Here is an 11080-nt window from a genome sequence, read left to right on the forward strand (position 1 = left end):
TTAGAGAAACCCTTTTAGAAAAGCAGCACTTTAAATTGCTGTAGACCTTTGAATAAACACATCAAAAAATAATGAGGGAATTAAGACAGGATTTATAGAAAGTCTGCCTCCTTAACACAAATTACATCATTACTTTTGTGAAATATATTTTAGGTGTCATCATGTATTACTAAGTGTGAGGCTGAAAACTGAGCACACCAGTAAGAAAACTAAAGTAATATTTTGAAAATGTAATAACACCTGTGTAAATATGGGGGGCTTTTCGTTTGTTTTCTATTCTTTTTTCTCTTTGTCTTTGCTTTTTCTGTAGTACTTCATAATATGTGGGATATTTTTTGACATGGAGAAAAGTAGACACATAGTGTTCTGATTTTTTCACATAGTGGAAACCCCAAATATCTCACTGTAACTTTGACTTTGTACTGTCACTTCCATCATGAGTTAGAAGTTCAATTTTTTGCTGTGTGCCCTGGATTTTATAGGAAATCTTATTCCATATCACAAGTTCAGCTTGGCATTGTAGATTCCAGCTACTTTAATCAGATTATTCTTGTGCTATTCCTTAAAACAAGGTCAATTGCTTACTGCTGGCATGGCCGGGTAATACTTGTGCTCAGCTTGCTAGACAGCCTTCCTCCTATTTCCCTGGTCAGCTCTGGGCTGGGAAATCCTGCTTGTAGAAGTATCTGATGGACAAGCCAGCAGGAAAATTGTGAGATTGTATCTCAGCACCTAGCTTGTTTTCACAGATCAGTAATCTCTTCCTAGAGGTAGCTTATCTCTGAGTACACAATGAGGGACATAGGGAAAGTGATACATGCTTGTTTTAGGAAGGTTTGTTTTCTCCTCTGACAACCAGCTCTCTCACATGCAAGGAAACTGGGATGGAGGCAGAGGAAGTGAAAGCTTTCATATTCTCACATGGTGATTAGTGAAAGGCCTTTTAGAAGGCCTTATAAATAAGGTGGGCAATTAATAAGACAACATAAACACAGCAAAATTTACAGGTATGTCTTGGCAGGGGAAGAAACATACACATGCACTCTCCTCAAAATTGATAGCCACCTTTTTTACCAAGTCAGCTGGATTCAAGCTGTCAAGCCTTGAACAGAAACGTTGTCTAAGAAGAAATCTGTCAGCATGAAATTGCAACAGGACTTCAAGCCATTAAGGGAGACAAATCAAATTTGAGATGTAACAAGGTAACAGATCAACAGAAGTCTGAAGCATGTTTGTAAGCAGTTAAAGCATAGGGAGGCTCTAAAGGAAGTTGATCCACAACCCTTCCAGGGTGCAGAGAATAAAAGTATTTCACTGAAAGAAAGGTTTCAGACAAAACTGCTCCCACAGCACTGGGAAGAGTGACTGCACTGGCTGAGACATTGTAGACTCAGAAACAGATAACTGAACAACTTAGCTCATACAAGCAGTATGGAGGATTATGTTCTAAATATAGTATAGCAACACTGACAGGAAACAGTTTTCTATATTCTTTGGGTGCCTGGGTTGACATACAGACTTACATCTTTCCCAGGCAATTAATTTAAAAAATACCATGACTTGGTTAATTATAAGTTTCAAGTCGACTAGTTTTGCTTAAAAGAGGTAACAAAAAAAGATGTAGCATTTTTGCAAACATTTATAGGAACTTCTGTCAAACACAACTGAGAAACCAGAAACTGACTGTAAAAAAAATTTGAAATGAAAATTTGCTTTTCAACTTGGTTTGAAGGAAAATTGATAGGTAGACTATGGATAAATAAGGTACAGGAGAAAATTGCAAATTTCAAAAATGCACATATTTAAATGAAATTTATTTTCTGTGGCATTTAAATGGAATTCTTACTCTAAAAGTTCCCTTTATTTTTTTCATACTGAAAATGAAATTTCAGCCAAAGTTGTGTTATCAGTATGAAGTGTTTATAACAACCTTCCAAAACCCCCACATACAAAACCCCCACACATACAAAACCCCCCACACATACAAAACCCCCACACCCTAAAGGACAATATAAGACTAACTCAGTATTTATTCTTCTGTTTGTAGTACAAGTATCAATAATAAAAATGTAAGCTCGACTGGCTTTATTAATTAAATTAAGGTTTTGCTATAGTAAAAGGGCATATAAAAATAGCAGGAATACTGTATTTTTGATATTTGTATATGGGATTATGTAATTTAGAGATTAAGAAAACTCTGATGTGTCTGAGTTGAGTGTGGAATAGGCCTGATAAGACTTCTCTAGAGTAGCAATCTGAGCAAAAGGGATTTGATGCTCTGAAAATAACCCATGTATTCCTCATTAAGTTTGTGCACTATTAATAGTGACCTTTTCCCAATATTGCACATATATATATGTATCCATGACTTATAAACTTTAAAGATCACAAATAACGTGTATGTCTATGGCTACAAGTCCTGCAAAATTAGTTTCTACTTTTGTCTGCTCTACAGAAGAAAAGCTTGGGAGAGAAAAAGTTTGTTTCATTTAAAGTGGTGAACCACCTCACACAGGCCATCTAACAGGATCTAGAAAACATGCAGAAACAATGCCAGCACAATTCTTAAAATCATGCATGTGGCACATGTGGCTGCAAATATAAAGAGTGCTAGTTTGGCTTGTAAAGCACACATGCAGAAAACAAATGGGCTCTCCTACTGAAAGGAAGGGACAGCCACGCCACTGGTTGGGACAGAAGAATGACTGCTGGCTGCCTGACTAGAGGGAAAGGATCCAGCACCAGGGAGGGTTATTGGTTCTGTAGGAACAAAAGCCAGTAATCTCAATAATAAACTGGGCCCTGTATTATTAACCCTAAAATAGCAGGAACAACCTGAGGCATTACAGAGAGTTTATAAAATTACAATCAGCAGGAACTTACTGAACTGTCTTTTCTGCTTGGAGCACCTTCTGAACTGTGAGCTCTGGGAGCCCTGTTCAGAGAATACCTTGGATGAAAGAATAGATTCATTAAAGTCCTCCAAAAGTGAATAGCCCTAAAAATGTAGTAGACAAATAATAATCATGAAAATAATACTTTACTCTGCTTCTGAAAGCAATAACAGGAATAAAAAATTGTATCAGTAGACATGCATTACCCTACTTGTGCTGAACCCACCAATGTTTTTAATAATTGAAAGTAAATTTGTGCAGAGAAAGATAACTGAATTCATGTAACATTTCTGTGAACAATACTATTTTACATTAAAGAAAAAACAATGGGATAAAAATATTTTTATGATAAGGAGAATGAGGGGGAAAGTACAAGTGTTCTTAATTATCTGAGCCCCATAAGAAAAAATTACAGTTTTTCAATCCTTGGTAGAAATCTAGAGCAAAAGATTTAAAGTAAAGGATATGTAGGGAAAAAAAAAGCCTTACCAACATAATAGCAATTTGCTAAGCAAAGAGATTCATACCCCTAGTGGAAGCTTATTGGATATCAACAAGCACCTGACATTAGAGAGAGGATAAAAACAGTGGAAAAGAGATTTGAGACAGAAAGATTGGCAAATCAAATCAATGAAAAACAGCACATCAAACTATTGATGCCCTTGTGAACATTACAACATCTGATTTTTTTTTTTCTTGGAGGGTGGGTGGAAGTATCAGCAGTTGGTATCACTTTTCATGAGCTTCCATGTCACATTAAACTGACTTTCCACAGTGGTCAGATGTTGTGGAGGCCCTGGGGGGCATACCTTGAGTTACACCCCACTGGCTCCTTCCCCAATGCGTATGTCTGTTCCTTCATTCCTGAGCCACTCCTTCCCTATTTGCGGGCGGTCTCTGGGGGCAGGTGCTGTCGCCATGCCCACCTTCCCAACAGCGTCTCCACTTGGGTCCGCACAAACAGTTCCCTCAGCCCACCGACGCCTGAGCCCGGGTGCTTTATTCAGTGCCTCACCACTGCACCGAGAGGACTCTTCGTATGGAGAATCCAACAGAGTTTATTTAGGAATGAAATGAGGTTCCAGGGAAAGTCCAGGTGTGCAGGGTAAGGCAGGAAGACAAACACAGTTGAAGGGATCCAGGGATGATGAGCCAAGAACAAGGGAGGGTCTAGGGTATATAACTGGGGCAGGGTAGGCTTGGTCAGGATACAAACACAGAAATGGGAATAGGGATGGAAGGAGGAGTCAAAGTGGGGCGATACAGCTTTTGCCAATGAGAGAGCAGGGAGGGTGTAGTGTTCTGGGGAAGGCCTGATGGAAGTGAAGGGAGACAAGCACATCCTAGTAGTGATCATTGGTCTCCAATTTATTGATCCAGCTTACATACTTTTATAGAAGTGTTAATTAAGCTCATACATATTGCAAAAGCTAAGCTCATCATTGGTTACAGATTAAATTTCAACTCCTCCTTTGTGGCTATATTCTCAAAATACTTGTGGTTTTCTTGTTGAGGCTAATACTTGTTTTTACATCCTACTGTTGACTGCATTCAAGGGTACCATGTTTATCACAGTGTTTTTCTTGTTATTTGCTCAAGGACGCAGTGTTGTTGTTTTTCTCGTAAGGAAAAGGCTGAGAACTTACTGCTTACAGCTGCTTTTTACTGCTTAACCAGCTGTATATGATCATGGCCTTTTTCCTCAAGCCACGTCTGCACAAAACTCTCAAACAAAGGCCAATGGGGAGTCCGGGAATACCGAACATTCTGGAATGGGGGAGTGAACTTCAAATGACAGACAGACCTTCATTTACATTGAGGGGTAGGGAATGCTGGGAGAATGCTTCAACTTCTCATTCTAACCTAAACTGGGGAGTTCTCTCAAGGCATCCCAGCCCTGATGCTATCAATGCTGTCTCCCACACCTATTCCCTGATTGGCCCTTGTCTTTGTACTGCCCCAAGACCAAGATTAGCCCTGGGGCTACTGCAGAGGGAAACCTCTCCCTTCCACCTGTGGATGCTGGAGCCTGAACATCTCACTGCCCACCTGAATTAAACACCTGTGGGTATTACACAAAGGCCCTTTTTGCTTCTTTACCTTGGACTCTACTAGCAGCAATTCAGTCAGAAGATTAATCCATCTTAAGAATTGCAAGAAAGATGGAGAATTTTAAAAAACTAAATTTAATACTTGTGCATGAAAAAATGTGATGTTAGAATAACTAATGTTGCAAATTAGTTGCAACTCAAATGAAGTAGAATGAATACTAAGCAGTATTTAGTCTGACAGTGTTGAACTCATAGCATGTAAAGCACCGTGAATACCAAAAGTGGAAAACTACATACTCAAATTATATTTTTATGGTCTTATAGACAAAAAAATACTGTGTTAAATGCATCAAAAATACTGTGTTAAATGCATCAAAACTTTGATTTGATATACTCATTGAAAAGATAGAGAAAAGCCTGAGAAAATTGAGGAAGCTTTAAGTTGAATAGAAATATATTTGCACATACGTTGTTTGAGCATTCGTCTAGAATTCCAAGTCCTTCCAGAAGTTAGTTAATAAACATGTTGCCTGGATTCAAAAGACAAAACTTGCAATAGTGTTAAAATGGTAAGAAAAAAGCAGATCTTTAATGAAAGCTTTTAGGTGCACAAATATGGCTAAATGCACACCTGATAAAAAATTTCTGCAATTTTTGTATGTAAATATATAGATATATGTATATGTATAAGATATGAACATGCATCTGTATATTCAGAATAATTATTATTTCTATAATTAAGCATTATATGTAGCAGGCACATCCAATAGGAGATCAGTTGAGCCAGTAACCCACACTAAGGTCAGCCTCTTGGAGTTGGTGCAGGGGTTTCTTTGCCCTATTTTGTTGTTATGTCTCTTAACTTCCAGTGGAAAACAGAGAAGCTGTTAGCAGATGTTCTCTTCTAAAAACTAAGACTAAACAGAATTTCAAGAATATGTTAATAAGGTTTAGCTAAACTTTGAGGGAGGGCAGGAAAAGTACTAGAAGCTGTACAAACATATATTAAAAATCTGAAATATATGAAAAACACATAAAAAGCTAAAACCATCTTTAGGTATCAAGAGAAGACAGCATGTTTTGTTGTTGAAGAAAATGTATGAAAAATATTATTTAACTGTAAACATCATGTATCTAAATAAATGTATAAAGTTGAAACATTGACTGCTAACTGTAGCAGAGAAATTATTGGTGCAAAGGCAGCTGCCAGCTATTTCTCTTTGCTCTATTGTCTATCACGAGGGTTCTGAATAGTGTCATTACAAAATAGTGTATACATTCCTTATCTCATTGACAGATTTAATTTATGTGTCTGTTTTGTTCTAGGCTATTGAGTTGTTTCATCAGAAGAAAACAAGAACATATTTTTAATGGTCTAAAAATTGAAGGATTTTGTGTTTAATACGAATTCAGGTGAAATTCAGAGAAGCTTGGAGATGCCACTCCTGCAATAAAGCTACACAAGTGACTTTATTGTGTATTCTACATAATAAAGAGAATATATATCTCTAGTATCTCTAATATTAATAAGATAGTTTATCCTTTAGGATTAAATACAGCTGATCTCATCAAGTTTGCCTCATTGAACAAGCGTTCCAGACATCTTTTGTGAAAAATCCTTTCTTTAGGATTTTTCCTGCTGAAGCTGAGAAGTTTCAGCAACAAATGTAAACAATGGTTATCTACAGTAGGAGTCTTAGTTGTATTGTATTGTACAGTCGGGAGACGGGAAAATATATGTATTGTATAATTGTAAGTAGAATATGTAAAACCTGTCTCTGTAAGAAAAAGAAAAGGGGGAAATATAGTAGGAGGCCTAGTAAAATATCTGTGTTGTATTTGAATATCTGTATATAGGCCTTGCCCTGACAAGCCCCGGTTGTTCTTGATGGGCTGCAGCTGCGATGTCCTTAACTGAGCTGCAGCTGTAGCTAGTGAAGATGACTGTGATAAAAGGGGATGGGCTTGGCCAGTCAGGGAGTCTGGAAGGAGCCCTGACAAAGGAGCAACAAGCAGAAGAAGTCTGTGCTGTGAAGAACTGCCTCCAAGAAATATCACCGAGAAGGTATGGGACTCTAGAAATATGATAACAACAGTTATCTGCTGCTGTGGAATGCAACAGGCTCATCCATGACTGGTCTCCTGTGGATGTTTGGATGTGGTGACCAGTCACAGCAGAGCTGGGTCCTGCTCTCTGTCCTAGACAGCTGCCTTTGTTATTCATTCTTTTCTATTCTTAGCTTAGCTAGCCTCTGAGGAAATATTTCCTTCTTTTTTCTTTTTAGTATAGTTATAATATAATATATATATATATCATAAAATGATAAATCAAGCCTTCTGAACATGGAGTCAACATTCTCGTCTCTTCCTTCACCTGAAAACCCCTGTGACCACGGTCAAAAACAAATGCAGGCATGAAGGGTCCTTGTCAGGATAAAAGTTTTAAAAAATTGTGGTAATCTATCATAATAGGCGACTGTGACATACATGCACATTACATACTAGGGGTTAGTGATCTTTGATATCAAGGTACAAGGTCTCTTTTCAAAGTTTTTGGAAAAAAATGAGTACTAGTTAGCTATGTAAGTAAGGCTCTCATCTCTCTCAAGTAACCTCACTGATGACAGCACAGTTCATGGCAGGGATTTACATAAAGTAAAGAAAAAGAAGGACAGGAGAACACTGTCTGCCCAAAGATATCTCACCAAGATGACTGAGATGGCACCTGTCTCTCAAAGCGATGATTATATGCTATGAAAATTGCAAGGTACAGAGTTTAATTTCTGGAAATCTTTTAGAATTCTGTACTTGGGTACCTTTAGTTAGAAATTGCTATTATTACCTTTGAGGCAGAAAACTAAGACTACAAGAATATCTGTAAGTGGGTACTACAGTTCTTTTAATACTGAAGAAGTAGAATTCAGACTTTCAATGAGGCATAGCAAAGATATTGAAAGGTTCAAGTTGATCCCAAAATGCTGTGGTGAATTTGCAACAAATCATGTAAAATGCAGGTGAACAGCTTTCCAAAAATTGCATAAAAATAATTAAATCTATTTAAATTGTAAAATTAAAGTAGTTTAAACTTTTACAAGTTTGCAACAAGCATGTGAGCCTTCATTGCTATTTAGCTGAGGGAATGGTGGTTTTATCTGCATGGGTTTTGCACTTGCAATATCTGTTTTTTAATAAGATAATTATTCTTCCTTACCTAATTTCTTCCTCCTATTGATTTTTTCCTGTTTGTCTGCTGGTGTACTCAAAATCATTTTTATTGTAAGCTGATTTTCTTCTATTTCTGTTGATGCTAGCTTTATTTGAGACAACTGTCTATGTGTTCGTCTTAAAATTTACACAGCCTGGCTGACAACTGTTCTAGTAGGTTTTCTTTTGCATGAGGTGGCTAATCTTTAACAGAAGATGTGGAGGATGCAGGAATGAAATTTCCACAGGATATTCCAGGAGAGAAGCTGTTATCAGATCTGAGATATAGATAAACATGTTGAATTAGATATAACATCACTGATTGTTCTTCCAGATCCAAGTAAAATCCAAGCTGACAGTGATAGTGCAGTCCTACTATAGGTATAATACATACATTTTCCAATTAACCTTTCTTTTGTAGTAATATCTGTGTTTGGGTGTAGTACCAACCTTTTTAACTAAAATAGAGCAAACTTTTTGCTCTTTTCCTTGGGTTGTTTTTTTTTTTGTTGTTGTTGCTCTTTTTCTTTTATCTGACTTCAAAACCCTCTACCTATTCTGAGTCTGACATCAGACATGTTAGCAGAGCACGCTTTTAGCAACTTTTAGAAAACTGCCAAATTTCATATCCATTTCTTTCTTTTCATTTGTTACAAGCTATGTGGACTGTCATAACAATAAAATTCAATTTTTCAATTTGCAAATTTCTAGTGATTTAAAATTTTCATCTTGATTTATGCAGCTCATCTCTTTCAGTTGTGCTAGTAGGTCTATTCCAAAATAGTGAAGGTGATGGTATTATATAGTTTCAATTATCAGGATAAAAAGCCCCATTCAAATCTTGATCTAAAATTCTGTTTTCATTTCTGGGTAAGTACTTAAATACTTACATATAAATAAGTACTTAGATGGTAAACAGGCCTAGTTTTGGATCTTGGAATGTTTTGGTTTTTTTAAACATGGATTTTTGCAATATTTATTTTAATATTTTAGATCCTGGGTAAAAAATGCTGCAATGCTCATACAAGAAAGTCTCTTATTTTCTGGATTGTTATGAAAAAAGGGATTTGGGATTAATTCCTAGTTGCATTGAAGTCTTTGGGAAGACTTCCCCTGAAGCTCTCTGTGGATCCTGTTTTCCATTTATGATACCTGGATCACGTATTGTGCAAATCTGGCTTAGAGTGCACTGACTATATTTACCCCACCAAGACTGTCTACTTGAAAGCTGGATGTTCTGTGTAGACCCTACTGTGACTTTTTCTATTAACTTACTATACTTTCTAAAGCACATAATAAAGTTTGATTTAATATCCAAATTGTGACAAAAATTGATTAGTTTTTTTTCCATTTTTCACTTTCTCAACAGTCTTTGTCTTATGAATGGATGAATACATTTTACCTAGAGTTCTCTTTACAGTCTTAAGATTGTCACAAAAATGGATTGGGTGTCACTTTCTCTTCTTGTTATAGTCTTTGTCAGGAGTTCTCACAGACCTTTAATACTTGAAGTGTTCTCATTCTCATTACATATTCTCGTTCCCATAACAAGGATTATAATAAGAGAAGAAAATGTCATAAAATTAATCCATTCTCATAATACACTGTAACAAGGACAGAAAATTGAACAAAATTATTCCATTCTCATTACAATGTGAAGACTGTAATAAGAACAGAAATGACATAAAATTTATTCTCCTTGTGACAATCTTAAAGTTGTACCAGGGCAGAAAAGCATACAAGATTAACAGGCCCTGAAGACAAAGGCTATAACTAGAACTGAACCATAGCTTACCAAAGTAAGCTACTGTTGCCATTAATAAATCACCCTAAAGTGTGATCCTATGTTTGTGTGTAGATACCGTATGTAAATCACCTATCATTTTAAGGCTCCCTAAAATAGCTTGCGTTTTACATCTATGTCACCAGAGAACTGAAAAAGTACATACAGTTTGTGACATTCAGAATGTGAAGTCAAAACTTCAGCTCACGGTTGGAAACAAATCACAAAATCTCACAGCTAATATTTAATTCTGAGTGCCTAACAGAAAACTTACTATTTGTATTGTGCAAATTTAACCAAATATTTAATAAAGTACTTTTGGCTTTGTGACTTTTCTTTCAGATAATGTAAAAACCTTAACACCTCTCATTCCTCATGTGTCCTGGACTTCATTCACTAAATGCTTCAGGTAGTAAACTCTTCCTTAACCCTCATTAATCTTGTCAGTCAAAATTTCTGACCTACAAACATCTTCTCAGCCATTCCTTGCCAAAACCTGGACAAGTGGGTAGAGTTTAGACAGTATCACTTTTCTAAGTAGTTTGGTAGTTTTATTGAATTATCTCAATGAATGACTCCACCTTTCTTACTCTTTCTTGTCCACTTAGGTTAAAAGCCATTGTCCAACAACACCAGTGAAAATCCTTCATTTGTCTGGCCTTTCCTACAGAGTTGTATACTGCTTGTTTTGTCTCTTTCTTAAGTTCTTCAGAAGCTCTTGATTTTTAGCCAGTCTCAAACAGTAATATTTGTTGGCCACTCTCTCACCTACAAGTTCTAAAAAATGTAAGTCCCTCAAAACTTCCATCTTCTGCTGGACCATCTTTCTGCAATGATGCTGCATTCCTAACTTCTGATCAAGAAGGTGAACAAAAATAAAATTACTGAAATTCAGCTCAGAAATATGTTGGTATAAGGGCAAAAAATGTTGTTATCTAAAAGTGACCAGATTCAGTTAGTGCTCTCCACTGTCAAAGCAAATTTCTGCTGTGGGTGTTTTTTCTGCTGAAAAAAATCCTCTAAATCATCTGATGATGACTGTTAAATATTTTAATCACAAATAATGAATTAACAAGGTGTAATGGCCTAAATCTGACATGGATCTTAGCAATTCCTTTCTTTTCCTTGCTTATAAATGCAGCATCAAA

At 36.5% G+C, this 11080-nt stretch overlaps 1 long non-coding RNA gene across 1 annotated transcript; it reads left to right on the plus strand.

Annotated features, from left to right (window-relative positions):
- The first annotated feature begins 6948 nt into the window (after nt 1-6948).
- Nucleotides 6949-10868, plus strand: LOC135459798 (uncharacterized). Its single transcript, XR_010443102.1, has 3 exons — nt 6949-7010; nt 10275-10341; nt 10541-10868. It is a non-coding gene; the product is annotated as an uncharacterized LOC135459798 (long non-coding RNA).
- The last annotated feature ends 212 nt before the right edge of the window (nt 10869-11080 follow it).

This window comes from Zonotrichia leucophrys, chromosome Z (genome assembly GCF_028769735.1).
Source record: "Zonotrichia leucophrys gambelii isolate GWCS_2022_RI chromosome Z, RI_Zleu_2.0, whole genome shotgun sequence".
In the NCBI taxonomy this organism is placed as follows: Eukaryota; Metazoa; Chordata; class Aves; order Passeriformes; family Passerellidae; genus Zonotrichia; species Zonotrichia leucophrys.